This window comes from Pseudophryne corroboree, chromosome 5 (genome assembly GCF_028390025.1).
Source record: "Pseudophryne corroboree isolate aPseCor3 chromosome 5, aPseCor3.hap2, whole genome shotgun sequence".
Classification (NCBI taxonomy): domain Eukaryota; kingdom Metazoa; phylum Chordata; class Amphibia; order Anura; family Myobatrachidae; genus Pseudophryne; species Pseudophryne corroboree.
Window position 1 is genome coordinate 265,560,675 of NC_086448.1, and position 13,166 is coordinate 265,573,840.

The 13,166-nt window shown below is 46.8% G+C and overlaps 1 long non-coding RNA gene across 2 annotated transcripts in view; it reads left to right on the forward strand.

Annotated features, from left to right (window-relative positions):
- Positions 1–13,166, forward strand: part of LOC134927592 (uncharacterized) — a 137,081-nt gene that overhangs the window by 58,857 nt on the left and 65,058 nt on the right. Inside the window, exons 2-3 of one of the 2 annotated variants that reach the window (XR_010177679.1) lie at positions 6,949–7,093; positions 8,785–8,880. This is a non-coding gene — a long non-coding RNA (uncharacterized LOC134927592). The remainder of the gene's footprint in view (positions 1–6,948; positions 7,094–8,784; positions 8,881–13,166) is intronic. The other variant, XR_010177680.1, reaches the window with a different exon arrangement.

The following is a 13,166-nucleotide window of genomic DNA, read 5'->3' on the forward strand; positions in this document are numbered from 1 at the left end:
TGAGACGCCTGGGCAGGCGCAGGCTGAGAAGCCGGCTGTCCCACAGCTGTTACGTCATCCAGCCTTTTATGTAAGGAGTTGACATTGTCGGTTAATACCTTCCACCTATCCATCCACGCTGGTGTCGGCCCCACAGGGGGCGACATCCCATTTATCGGCCTCTGCTCCGCCTCCACGTAACCTTCCTCATCCAACATGTCGACACAGCCGTACCGACACACCGCACACACACAGGGAATGCTCTGACTGCGGACAGGACCCCACAAAGTCCTTTGGGGAGACAGAGAGAGAGTATGCCAGCACACACCAGAGCGCTATATAAATGCAGGGATTAACACTATAACTGAGTGATTTTTCCCCCAATAGCTGCTTGTATACACATATTGCGCCTAAATTTGGTGCCCCCCCCCCCTCTCTTTTTAACCCTTTGAGCCTGAAAACTACAGGGGAGAGCCTGGGGAGCTGTCTTCCAGCTGCACTGTGAAGAAAAAATGGCACCAGTGTGCTGAGGGAGATAGCCCCGCCCCTTTTTCGGCGGACTTTTCTCCCGCTTTTTTCATGGATTCTGGCAGGGGTAATTTATCACATATATAGCCCTGGGACTATATATTGTGATGATTTGCCAGCCAAGGTGTTTATATTGCCCTCAGGGCGCCCCCCCCCCCAGCGCCCTGCACCCATCAGTGACCGGAGTGTGAGGTGTGCATGAGGAGCAATGGCGCACAGCTGCAGTGCTGTGCGCTACCTTGTTGAAGACTGAAGTCTTCTGCCGCCGATTTTCCGGAACACTTCTTGCTTCTGGCTCTGTAAGGGGGCCGGCGGCGCGGCTCCGGGAACAAACACCAAGGTCGGGTCCTGCGGTCGATCCCTCTGGAGCTAATGGTGTCCAGTAGCCTAAGAAGCCCAAACTACCACCAGTTAGGTAGGTTCGCTTCTTCTCCCCTTAGTCCCTCGCTGCAGTGAGTCTGTTGCCAGCAGATCTCACTGTAAAATAAAAAACCTAAAATATACTTTCTTTCTAGGAGCTCAGGAGAGCCCCTAGTGTGCATCCAGCTCAGCCGGGCACAAGATTCTAACTGAGGTCTGGAGGAGGGTCATAGTGGGAGGAGCCAGTGCACACCAGGTAGTCCTAAAGCTTTCTTTAGTTGTGCCCAGTCTCCTGCGGAGCCGCTAATCCCCATGGTCCTTACGGAGTCCCAGCATCCACTTAGGACGTCCGAGAAATAAGATTTTAAACCTACCGGTAAATCTTTTTCTCGTAGTCCGTAGAGGATGCTGGGGACTCCGTAAGGACCATGGGGTATAGACGGCTCCGCAGGAGACATGGGCACTGTAAAGCTTAAGAATGGGTGTGTACTGGCTCCTCCCTCTATGCCCCTCCTCCAGACCTCAGTTAGGACTGTGCCCAGAGGAGACTTGACAGTACGAGGAAAAGGATTTTGTTATCTAAGGGCGAGATACACACCAGCCCACACCATACACACCGTACAACGTGGTATACAATAATCAGTTAACAGTATGAACAAAACAGCATCAGCCATAGGCCGATCTCAACTGTAACTTAACCCTTACGTATGCAATAACTATATACAAGTCTTGTAGAATGTTTCCGCACTGGGACGGGCGCCCAGCATCCTCTACGGACTAGGAGAAAAAGATTTATCGGTAGGTTTAAAATCTTATTTTCTCTTACGTCCCAGAGGATGCTCGGGACTCCGTAAGGACCATGGGGTTTATACCAAAGCTCCAGAACGGGCGGGACAGTGCGGATGACTCTGCAGCACCGACTGAGCAAATACGAGGTCCTCATCAGCCAGGGTATCAACTTGTAGCACTTAGCAAAAGTGTTTGACCCCGACCAAGTAGCTGCTCGGCAAAGTTGTAATGCCGAGACGCCTCGGGCATCCGCCCAAGAAGAGCCACCTTCCTAGTGGAATGGGCCTTTACTGAATTCGGTACTGGCAAACCAGCCGTAGAATGAGCCTGCTGAATCGTGTTACAGATCCAGCGAGCAATAGTCTGCTTAGATGCATGAGTGCCAACCTTGTTGGCTGTATACAGGACAAACAGTGCATCTGTTTTCCTAACCGTAGCCGTTCCCGGCTAATAAAATCTGTAAGGCCCTGACTACCTCAAGGGACTTGGAATTCTCCAAGGATCCCGTAGCCACAGGCACCACAATAGGTTGGTTCATATGAAATGACGAGACCTCAACTCTGCTCGATCCGCATGGAAAATCAGATAGGGGCTCTTGAAAGACAAGGCCGCCAACTCGGACACCCGCCTCGCAGATGCCAAGGCCAATAACATGACCACTTCCCAAGTGAGAAACTTCAATTCAACTGTTTGAAGCGGTTCAAACCAGTGTGACTTAAGGAATCTTAACACCACGTTAAGGTCGCATGGTGCCACTGGGGCACAAAAAGAGGGTGGATGTGTAACGCTCTTTTTACCAAAGTCTGGACTTCTGTGAGAGAAGCCAATTCCTTCTGAAAGAATATGGATAAGGCAGAAATGTTCACCATAATTGAGCCTAACTTTTAGGCCCATATCCACTCCTGTCTGTAGAAAATGAAGCAAACGTCCTAGTTGGAAATCCTCAGGAGGAACATTCTTGGCTTCACACCAAGACACATTTTCTCCAGATACGGTGATAGTGTTTCACCGTAACATCTTTTCTAACTTTAATAAGAGTAGGAATGACCTCCTCTGGAATACCCTTTTTTAGCTAGGATTTGGTGTTCAACCGCCATGCCGTCAAACGTAACCGCGGTAAGTTTTGGAACACGTACGGCCCCTGTAGTAGCAGGTTCTCACTGTGAGGAAGGGGCCACGGATCTTCTGAGAGCAGTCCCTGAAGATCTGCATACCCGGCCTTTCGAGGCCAATCTGGAACAATGAGTATCGTCTGCACTCTTGTTCGTCTTATGATTCTCAATATTTTTGAGATGAGAGAAGTGGAGGGATCACATAGACCGACTGAACACCCACGGTGTCACCAGGGCGTCCACCGCCGCTGCCCGAGGATCCCTCGACCTGGGACCATACGTCTGAATCTTCCTGTTGAGGCGTGATGCCCTCATGTCTATATGAGTAGGTCCTCAACGACTTGTCACCACTGTAAAGACTTCCTGATGAAGTCCCCACTCTCCTAGATGGAGATTGTGTCCTCTGTAATGAACACCTCTGACAGAGCGCTTACATGATTTTTCGCCCAGCGAAGAATCTTGGTGGCTTCTGCCATTTCTGCTCTGCTTTTTGTCCCGCCCTGGCGGTTCCCCTGCCACGACGTTGTCCGACTATGTCAGAACAGGCAGGTTGTGAAGAAAATTCTCTGCCAGTTTGAGGCGGTTGCAAATGGCCCTCAATTTCAGCACATTGATGTGTAGGTAAGCCTCTTGGCCTGACCATATTTCCTGAACATTGTTTTCCTGTGTGACTGCTCCCCATCCTCGGAGGCTCGCGTCCGTGGTCACAAGAACCCAATTTTGAATACCAAACCTGCGACCATCTAGAAGGTACGCACTCTGGAGCCACCACAGGAGAGAGAGAAAGAGAGACCCTGACCCGGGGGACAGGGCTCCGATGCATGTGCAGGTGGGACCCTGATCACTTGTACAGAAGGTCCCACTGAAAAGTCCGTGTGGAATGGCCTCGTAGGCCGCCACCATCTTTCCTAATACATGAGTGCATTGATGAACTGACACTCATTTTGCCTCTGACCATGTTCTGGAGTACTTGGGCTTTTTCCTCTGGAAGAAAGACCTTTTGTTTTTGTGTGTCCAGAATCATGTCCAAAAACGGCAGTCGAGTTTGGAACCAACTATGACGTTGGTAGAATATGTATTCCGCCGTGTTGTTGTAGTATTCTCAGGGAGAGAGATACGCTTTGTAACAATTTTTCCCTTAAACTCGCCTTTACCAGGAGATTGTCCAAGTATGGAATAAATGTGACGTCTTGCTTGCGCAGGAGTACCATCATGTCCGCCATTAACTTGACGGACGTGGGAATAACAATCCTGTACAGCGAAGCTCAGGTACGCCTGATGAGGATAAATGGGGACATGAAGGTATGCATCCTTCATGTCTAGTGCCACCATAATAAACCTCCCCTTCCTGGCTGGAGATCACTGGCCGGAGAGATTCCATCTCGAATTTGAACCTTTTCAGACATAGGTTCAGGGATTTTAGATTCAGAATGGGCCTGACCGAGCTATCCGGTTTCGGGACCACAAAAAAGGCTTGAATAAAACCCCTTCCCCTGTAGAAGGCGAACCTTGATAATCACTTACTGATGATAGTTTCTTTATGGCAGCTGTCACGGTTTCCCTCTCTGAGGAGGAAACTGGCAGGACCAATTTGAGAAATCGGTGAGGAGGCACATCTTCGAATTCTAATTCGCATCCCTGGGATACAATTTTTACTACCCAAGCCCGACTGAACCCAGACTTGTCTGAAGAGTCGAAGACGTGCCCCCACCGGCGCTGGCTCCCTCAGTGGAGCCCCCGCGTCATGTACTGGATTTTGTGGAGGACGGGGTGGACTTTTGTCCCTGGGAAATAGCCGTAGCTGGTGTTCTTTTCCCTCTACCTCCACCTCTGGCGAGGAAGGAAAAGCCCCCATTTCTGAACTTATGCAACCGAAGGGACTGCATCTGATATTGCAGTGTTTTCTTTTCCTGTGGGGAAACATAAGGCAGAAGAGTAGATTTACCCGCGGTCGCTGTGTAACCCGATCCGCGAGGCCCTCCCCAAATAAAACTTCACTTTTGTAAGGTAAAGTCTTTTTATTTTTTTTAAACAGTATACCTGTCCCTTGGCAGGTCCACAGGGACCGTCTAACAGAAAACTCCATGGCATTGGCTCTTGAACTCAACCGCCCAATATCACTCGCAGCTTCTCTCATATATTATGCTGCGTCTTTAATGTGACCCAAGGTCACCAAAAAGGTATCTTTATCTAGGGTGTCAATGACAGATGACCAGTTATCTGCCCACGCTGCAACTGCGCTATCCACCCATGCCGACGCTACTGCCGGCCTTAGTAGGGCACCCGTATGTATAAATTGATTTTAAGGTAGTTTCCTGTCTGTGATCAGCAGGACTCTTAAGGGTTGCCGTATCAGGGGAAGGTAACACCACCCTTTTTCTACAAGCGCGTAAATGCCTTGTCCACCGTGGGTGAGGATTCCCACCGTAACCTGTCCTGGGAGTGGAAAGGTTACGCCATAATATTTTCTTGAGAATCTGCAGTTAGTTATCTGGAGTTTCCCAAGCTATTTCAAACAGGGTAATCACCTCGTGAGATGGGGGAAAAGTTACCTCCGGATTCTTTCCCTTAAACATGCCGACCCCATGTGTCAGAGACAGAGAGGTCCTCAGTGATAGGCAAAACATCTTTAATTGTTACAATCATATATTGAATACACTTGGCCACCCTTGGGTGCCACTAAGAATCATCACTGTCGACACAGGAGTCAGAATCCATGTCGGTATCGGTGTCTACTACCTGTGAAAGGGGACGTTTCCGCGACCCCAAAGGGCCCTATGACACAGTAAAAGCTATGGATTGACTTCCTGCTTTAATCCTTGGACTCCGCTTTGTCCAAACTTTGTGATAAAGTCACATTAGCATTTAAAACATTCCACATATTCATCCAATCAGGTGTCTGCGGCGCCGACGGAGACACCACAATCATCCGCTCTGCCTCCTCCCTAGATGAGCCTTCCACCTCAGACATGTCGACACAGACGTACTGACATCCCCACACACGCAGGGATACCTAATATTATGGGGACTGACCCACCATAAGGCCCTTAGGAGAGACAGAGAGAGAGTATGCCAGCCACTGTTTACTGAGAGAAAAACCCCCAGTCTGTCAGCGCTTTTTATTACAATTGTAAAACACCACATATTTTGCGCCAAATAAATGTGCCCCCCCCCCCCTCGTTTTGTCCCTCTGTATTAACTAACAGCAGGGGAGAGTCTGGGGCCGCTTCTCTGTATGCTGAGAAGAGAAAAATGGCGCTGGTTAGTGCTGGAGGAAACAAGCTCCGCCCCCCGACGGCGGGCTTAGTTCCCGCTCTAAATCTTTATACTGGCGGGGGATTCGGAAATATATATACTTTATAGTGTATATATGTACTTAGCCAGTGTTATGTAAGGTATATTAATGCTGCCCAGGGCGCCCCCCCTACGCCCTACATCCTTACTGTGGTGCCTGTGTGTGAGAGCTGGGAGCAATGGCGCGCAGCGTTACCACTGCGCGTTACCTCATGAAGATCTGAAGTCTTCTGCCGCCTTTGAAGTCTTCTTTCTTCTTATACTCACCCGGCTTCTATCTTCCGTCTCTGTGAGGAGGACGGCGGCGCGGCTCTGGGACGAACCCCAGGGTGAGACCTGTGTTCCGACTCCCTCTGGAGCTAATGGTGTCCAGTAGCCTAAGAAGCAGAGCCCTTGAACTCTTAAGAAGTAGGTCTGCTTCTCTCCCCTCAGTCCCACGAAGCAGGGAGCCTGTTGCCAGCAGTGCTCCCTGAAAATAATAAACCTAACAAAAGCTTTTTCAGAGAAACTCAGGAGAGCTCCCCTGCAGTGCATCCAGTCTCCCCACTGGGCACAGGAACTAACTGAGGTCTGGAGGAGGGGCATAGAGGGAGGAGCCAGTGCACACCCATTCTAAAGCTTTACAGTGCCCATGTCTCCTGCGGAGCCGTCTATACCCCATGGTCCTTAGAGTCCCCAGCATCCTCTAGGACGTAAGAGAAATAAAAATGGGAGATTTACATATTGATTTGAGGAGTCCGAATTAAGTCACTATTAAAAATAAGTATCTTTTGCCATTCCTTTCTCAGTTGTTTATTCAGTTGTGCAGAGACCGTCGTTTTGGTGTAATTTTTTTTTATTTTTATGTTTTTCTCTAATCTCAGTCTCATTATCACACATTTTCCAGGTTCAAGGAATATGGAGGCTGATGCCTTATCGAGAAACATATGAATCTTCTCCACAAAGCTTCAACCATTACTTCCGAAACCATTGTCTACACTAATTTTACTCAGGATTTGTCTATTCAGGTCCAACACCTACCTCCATATTTTGTAATTTGCTTTTTTTTTTCTTTATATATTTATACCTGTGCCACTGAGGGAATCCACTTTATTAGAGATTCATGCCAGCAAAGTAACCGGGCATCCAGATATCACCAACACTATAAAATTCCTAGAGAGGTTCCTGTGGAACAATTGGTTCATTTGTGCCCCATGGGCTTTAACACCGAGTTAAAGGGTTACTACGGTATTTGGGGGAATAATTGTTTCATTAAAATGGCTCATTTTATTCCATTTCCTAAATTACCTTCACCAAAAACTCCGGCTCTCTTCTTCATTTAACACATTTTCAGATTGAACATGTACTACTACAGTTTGTTCTTACTTTGAATATATGTTAATGGATTATTAGCTATAGAATTAAGTAGTACTAAAGGCCTAAATCAGAGATGGATACCAAGGTTTTAATTCTGGGCAGTGACTAGTCGGGGTGGGGGTGGCCAAGTAGTGGCTGTGTTGTATCAGAGACTATGTAATCCACTGACACCAGCATCCATGATCTGACAGATATTCTATTCTGTGTCTTTGAAATTTCCAATTGCTTAATTAGGCATTGGGCAGGTCAAAGTGTTCAGAAGCCAATCTCGACAATTTTTCCTTAAAATATATTATAAATAAATTTATTTAGAAAATTTGGACTTGCTCTAAAGGTGGTTAACAAATCTCTCTCAATTGAGTATGCCCTAGTGTTGCAAATTCCATTGTTCAAACTATAGTACAATCATTGTTGCATATCCTCAGAGAATGAATAGAAGTTAAAGGATTATGCAGTGATAAGTGATGCACCAACTACTGACAAAATATGGCAAATGAATAATGTGCTCAAAATTCACTTACTGTACATTGAAAAAGCAGCAGCAGGTTTACAAGTTAGAATTAAGTTATAGTATGATGGAAAACCATTTAATTGGAAATGTAATAATAAAATTACAGAGATACACAATGTTTATATAGATTATGTAGTAAGTGTCCGGATTAGGTACTCGATAGTACACTGTAATGGTGTCTACCATTGCGCTGTAATATACAAAATGGTACAAAGAAATTATTTAGAAAGTTCTTCATTTGTGCCTACAGTAACATGGTATTTCGATACCTGCAACAGGACAATATTACACTACATACACTATTTTTACTCAGTCACCGTTGGCCAATAGTCATTGCATACCTCCCTTTTCATTATATTTATGTACTGGGATTTAGACAACAGATGGGCTTTAGAGAATGTGTATATAGATATATATATTCACTCTCTCCCTAAAAACACTTAATCCATGACGGTTTACACTAATTAGAATTTCATGGGATTTTTTTTTTTTTTTTATAAAAGAATAAACACACCAAGACTTTTTATGGATATATTTTTGATGAAGTACACTTCTTGAAAAACCACCTTGTACAATTACAACATACAACAAACTGTTGCAATTGATGTCAATATTAGGTAAGTTAATTAATATCCTTTAAAAGGCAAGAGATGGCACTCAAAATACATACAAGTTGAGTTATGTAATTATTTATGCACAAACCTTTGAGGAAAGAAATACCAGTACAGTAACCCATAAAGCATGCATTATTGTTTTTGTTGCCAACTTCCTCACTTTGAAAGTATAAACTATGGCCGGCTGACTTTGACGGGGTATACTTGACGGGCTTCTGTATTACTTTTCTCCCCCACCCAGAGCATAGAGGCACAAGTTTTCACTAGAGAGATGGCGCCGATTCATAATGTGTCCTGGAGCAGAAAATACCGGTTTCAGATGGTTCGTTCAAATGCAGTTAAGTTTATGTACAGTTTTTCATGAATGTTAAAATATTGTTCATTCTGCCTTCAGACTTTAGATTGTTGTCAACTCTGCTCAAATCAGTAAATCTAGTGTTTCAAGGATGCATAACATGCATAGTGAAACTGGATCTGTGTCACTGAAAAGAGAACAGGACATTCCACCAGAAACAAAGCAACTCCCCCCCCCCCCCCTCCCTCCCAAATGAAACAAGCAAGACTTTAAAAAGACATTTGGCAGCTGGTAGTGTACTAACTGATTCTGAGTGGCATAAACTTGTAGATGTAGAAATAAATGCAACAAAAAAATAAATAAAAAAGTTTGTAGTGGTTAAACATCGACAAGGCCTGAATGCCTTGCTCACATTAAAGTAATTATGAATTCAGAAAAATGACGTGAAACTCGATTTCAAGGGTATTATACCATACGATTAATGGTGAAGTATCTTACCGCCCAGCAGAAATCCGGAGCAGTAATTACACGGTGCTTCTGCTTCTACTCTCCCTGCCAGCCCAGCCGCCGCTCTATGTAAAGAGATAAGTATTCTGCATTTATACCCTGACAGCATGGCCACGCTTGGATCATAAATAAATAGCACGCGGGCACAAGTCACTGACCAGTTATTTATTCGAGAGATCTAATGAAACCCATTAAAGAACATACACTATACTTACTGGACGCCATTATAACACTGATTTTTATTCTACAGCTGTTTACTAACATCGTTACTTAAGGCAGGTCATACCCGGGAATTGGACACTGGTCCTTCCTGGGTACGACCTACCATGAGACTCCTTTCAGACTTGCAACCCGACCCGGCAATATGCCAGGTCGGGTTGCCATCGGGGACGGGGGTGGAGCATGGAGATAATCTCATCCTCATGACACCTTCTCCATAGTGTGAGCAGGTCCCAGATCGCATCGACCCGGATAACCCGTTCACACCGCACCTGCCACAGTAATAGCCCATGTAAAACAATGCTTTTTTACCGGGTTGAAATGCCGGTTATGTCAACCTGGCCCTTTCACATCACACCTCCACTTGGGTCGACCCAGCAATATACCGGGTTATTTGTGCAACATGAAAGGGGTATTAATGATAGCTTTTACCTGGCTTAATAACTTTGATAGCTTAAGGACTGGCAACATATGCACTAAATGCTCAACTAAAATTAACAATTTTGTTGCAATCCTACAAATAATTACAGTGGAGTGGAGTACAGAATTGTGAACTTTTTGAGAGAGCTATTTATTAATTATTTTTTTTAAAGTTTTGTAATTATTGTATATTGTTTAGCAATACTGCAATTGTGTTTGTTTATGTGGGACAATAAATAGTATTTAATAAAAAATTGGATTTTAATTAACTACCGGTAAATCCTTTTCTCGTTGTCCATAAGGGATACTGGGGATACTTAGTACGATGGGGTATAGACGGGGACCAAAAGGAACTTTAAATTTCTTCACTGGGTGTGCTGGCTCCTCCCCTCTATGCCCCCTCCCACAGGCAGTTAAAGGTAAAACAGTGCCTGATAGTGAAAGGACATATATGAGAGAAGGAACATAACAATAAGTGGTGAGATTTACACACCACGAACATAAAACAACCAGCAACGGCTGGTAACAACAACAGCAACAGCTGAACAGGTAAGCATATAAACAGAACCCGCAGCTGTGTGATCGGGTCTGAACTGCGCATGCGTGTGATCCGCAATTAGCAGGCGCGTCGCCGCCGGACAGCAACGACTGGCGATCGCAAGAAGACTGACAGGCAGAAGGCGTTCGTGGGCAGCAACTCACCGTTTTCTGGGAGTGTTCGGAAAAACGCAGGCGTGCCAGGCCGTTTCCAGGGAGGGTTCCTGACGTTAGCCACATCCCAGATCGTCACAGCGGCTGAGTAAGTCCTAGGCTGTGCAGAAACTGCACAAACTTTTGTTTGGGCAGCTCACTGCACAGTCGATCACACCCCTGCAAAGCATTTACCCCCTCCCCTGTAGGCAGCGATTACCTGGTGGCAGCAGTTAAAAAAATAGCCTGCCTGCGTGCGATTAGGTCTAAATTAGGCCCTTAATATGATGGGGACGTCTGCAGCACCGCCTGCCCAAACTGGGTATCCTCTTTGGCCAGGGTATCAAACGTGCAGAATTTTACAAAAGTGTTCTTCCCCGACCAGGTAGCAGCTCGGCATAGTTACAAGGCCGAGACTCCACGGGCAGCCACCCAGGAAGATCCCACTGATCTTGTAGAGTGGGCCTTCAGAGACTTAGGAACATGTAAGGCTGCCGATACATAGGCCTGTTGCATAGCAAGTCTAAGCCAACGAGCAATGGACTGCTTCGAAGCAAGACAACCCTTTTTCTGCGCATCACAGAGCATGAACAAGGAATCCATCTTCCTGATCCGAGCCGTTCGCTTGACATAGATCTTCAAGGCTAGCACAGCATCCAATACTCCTGGAGGAGCAGAAGTGTTAGAACTTGACGGAACCACAATAGGCTGATTCAGGTGGAACGCAGAGACAACCTTCGGCAGGAACTGCTGCCTAGTCCTGAGCTCCGCTCTGTCCTCGTAAAAGACCATGTATGGACTTTTACACAATAAGGCCCCCAATTCTGAGACATTTCTAGCAGAAGCCAGGGCCAGTAACATCACAGTCTTCCACGTGAGGTACTTGTCTTCCGTCATCAGAGGTTCAAACTAGGAAGACTGTAGAAATTCCAACTCAAATCCCAGGGTAGTGTTGGAATTTCAAAGTGTGGACCTTAATGGAACCCAGACATAAGCCCTTTGCCACACTAGCTTGCAGGAAACGTAAGAAACGTCCCCAGTGGAACACCACAGGTGGAAACAAGCGTTCCTCGCATCAAGAGACATATCTCCACCAGATATGATGATAGTGTTTTGACGTCACAGGTTTCCTGGCCTGAACCATGGTAGCAATGACCCTTTTGGAAAGGCCCTTCTGAGCTAGGATGTTCCGCTCGACCTCCATGCCGTCAAACGAAGTCGCCGTAAGTCCGGGTAGACAAACTTTGTTGAAGATGATCTCCTCTTAGTGGTAGAGGCCAAGGGTCTTCGACGGACATGTCCAGAAGATCCGCGTACCACGCCCTCCGAGGACAAACCGGGGCAATCAGAACTGCCTGGACTCCTTGATTTCTGATTCGCTTGGGCACCCTTTGGAGCAACGGAATCAGAGGAAACCGGTAGACCAGCCGATAAGGCCAAGGCGACGTCAGTGCATCCACTGCCCTTGCCTGAGGGTCCCTGGATCGTGAGCAATACCAGTGAAGCTTCTTGTTGAGTCGAGAAGCCATCATGTCTATTTGTGGGAGCCCCACCGGTCAGTGATCTGCTGAAACACCTGATGGTGGAGCCCCCACTCCCCTGGGTGGAGATCGTGACGACTCAGGAAGTCCACTTCCCAGTTGTCCACTCCCGGAATGAAGATTGCGGACATTGCTCTTGCATTTCTTTCTGCCCAGAGGAGTATCCTTGACACCTCTCGCATGAAGGCTCTGCTTTTTGTTCCTCCTTGCCGATTGATGTATGCCACTGCTGTAGCGTTGTCCGACTGTACTTGGATCGCGTGATCCTTGAGCAGAGGAAAGGCCTGAAGCAGAGCATTCTAGATTGCCCAAAGTTCCAGAATGTTGATCGGAAAGAGGGCTTCGTGGGCTGACCACCTGCCCTGGAACTGAGCCCCTTGGGTGGCAGCTCCCCATCCTCTCAGACTCGCATCTGTCGTGAGGAGGATCCAATCCTGAATCCCGAAACTCCAGCCTTCCAGGAGATTGGAGGACTGCAGCCACCACAGGAGGGAAATCCTGGCCTGAGGTGACAGCCGTATCATCTGGTGCATCTGTAGATTTGATCAGGAGAGCCAATTGAAATGTTCTGGCATGGAACCTCCCATATTGGATCGCCTCGCATGAGGAAACCATCTTCTCCAACAATCTTATGCAAAGATGGATAATCTAGAAGGCCGGTGCACCATGCGGACCATCTCCTGAAGTGTCCTCGCTTTGTCCTCCGGGAGGGACACCTTCTGGGCCACAGTATCTAGAAACATCCAAGGAACAGGAGCCGCTGTTGGCTCCAGGTGGGACGTCTGTAAATTGAGAAGCCATGGTGTGACAGAAGTTGGATAGTGTGGTCAATATCGAGCAATAAAAGCTCCCTGGATCTTGTTTTTGTCAGAAGATTGACCAGGTAAGGGACAACATTGACCCCCTGGACCCGGAGCTGGATCATCTCCTCCACCATTACCTTTGTGAATA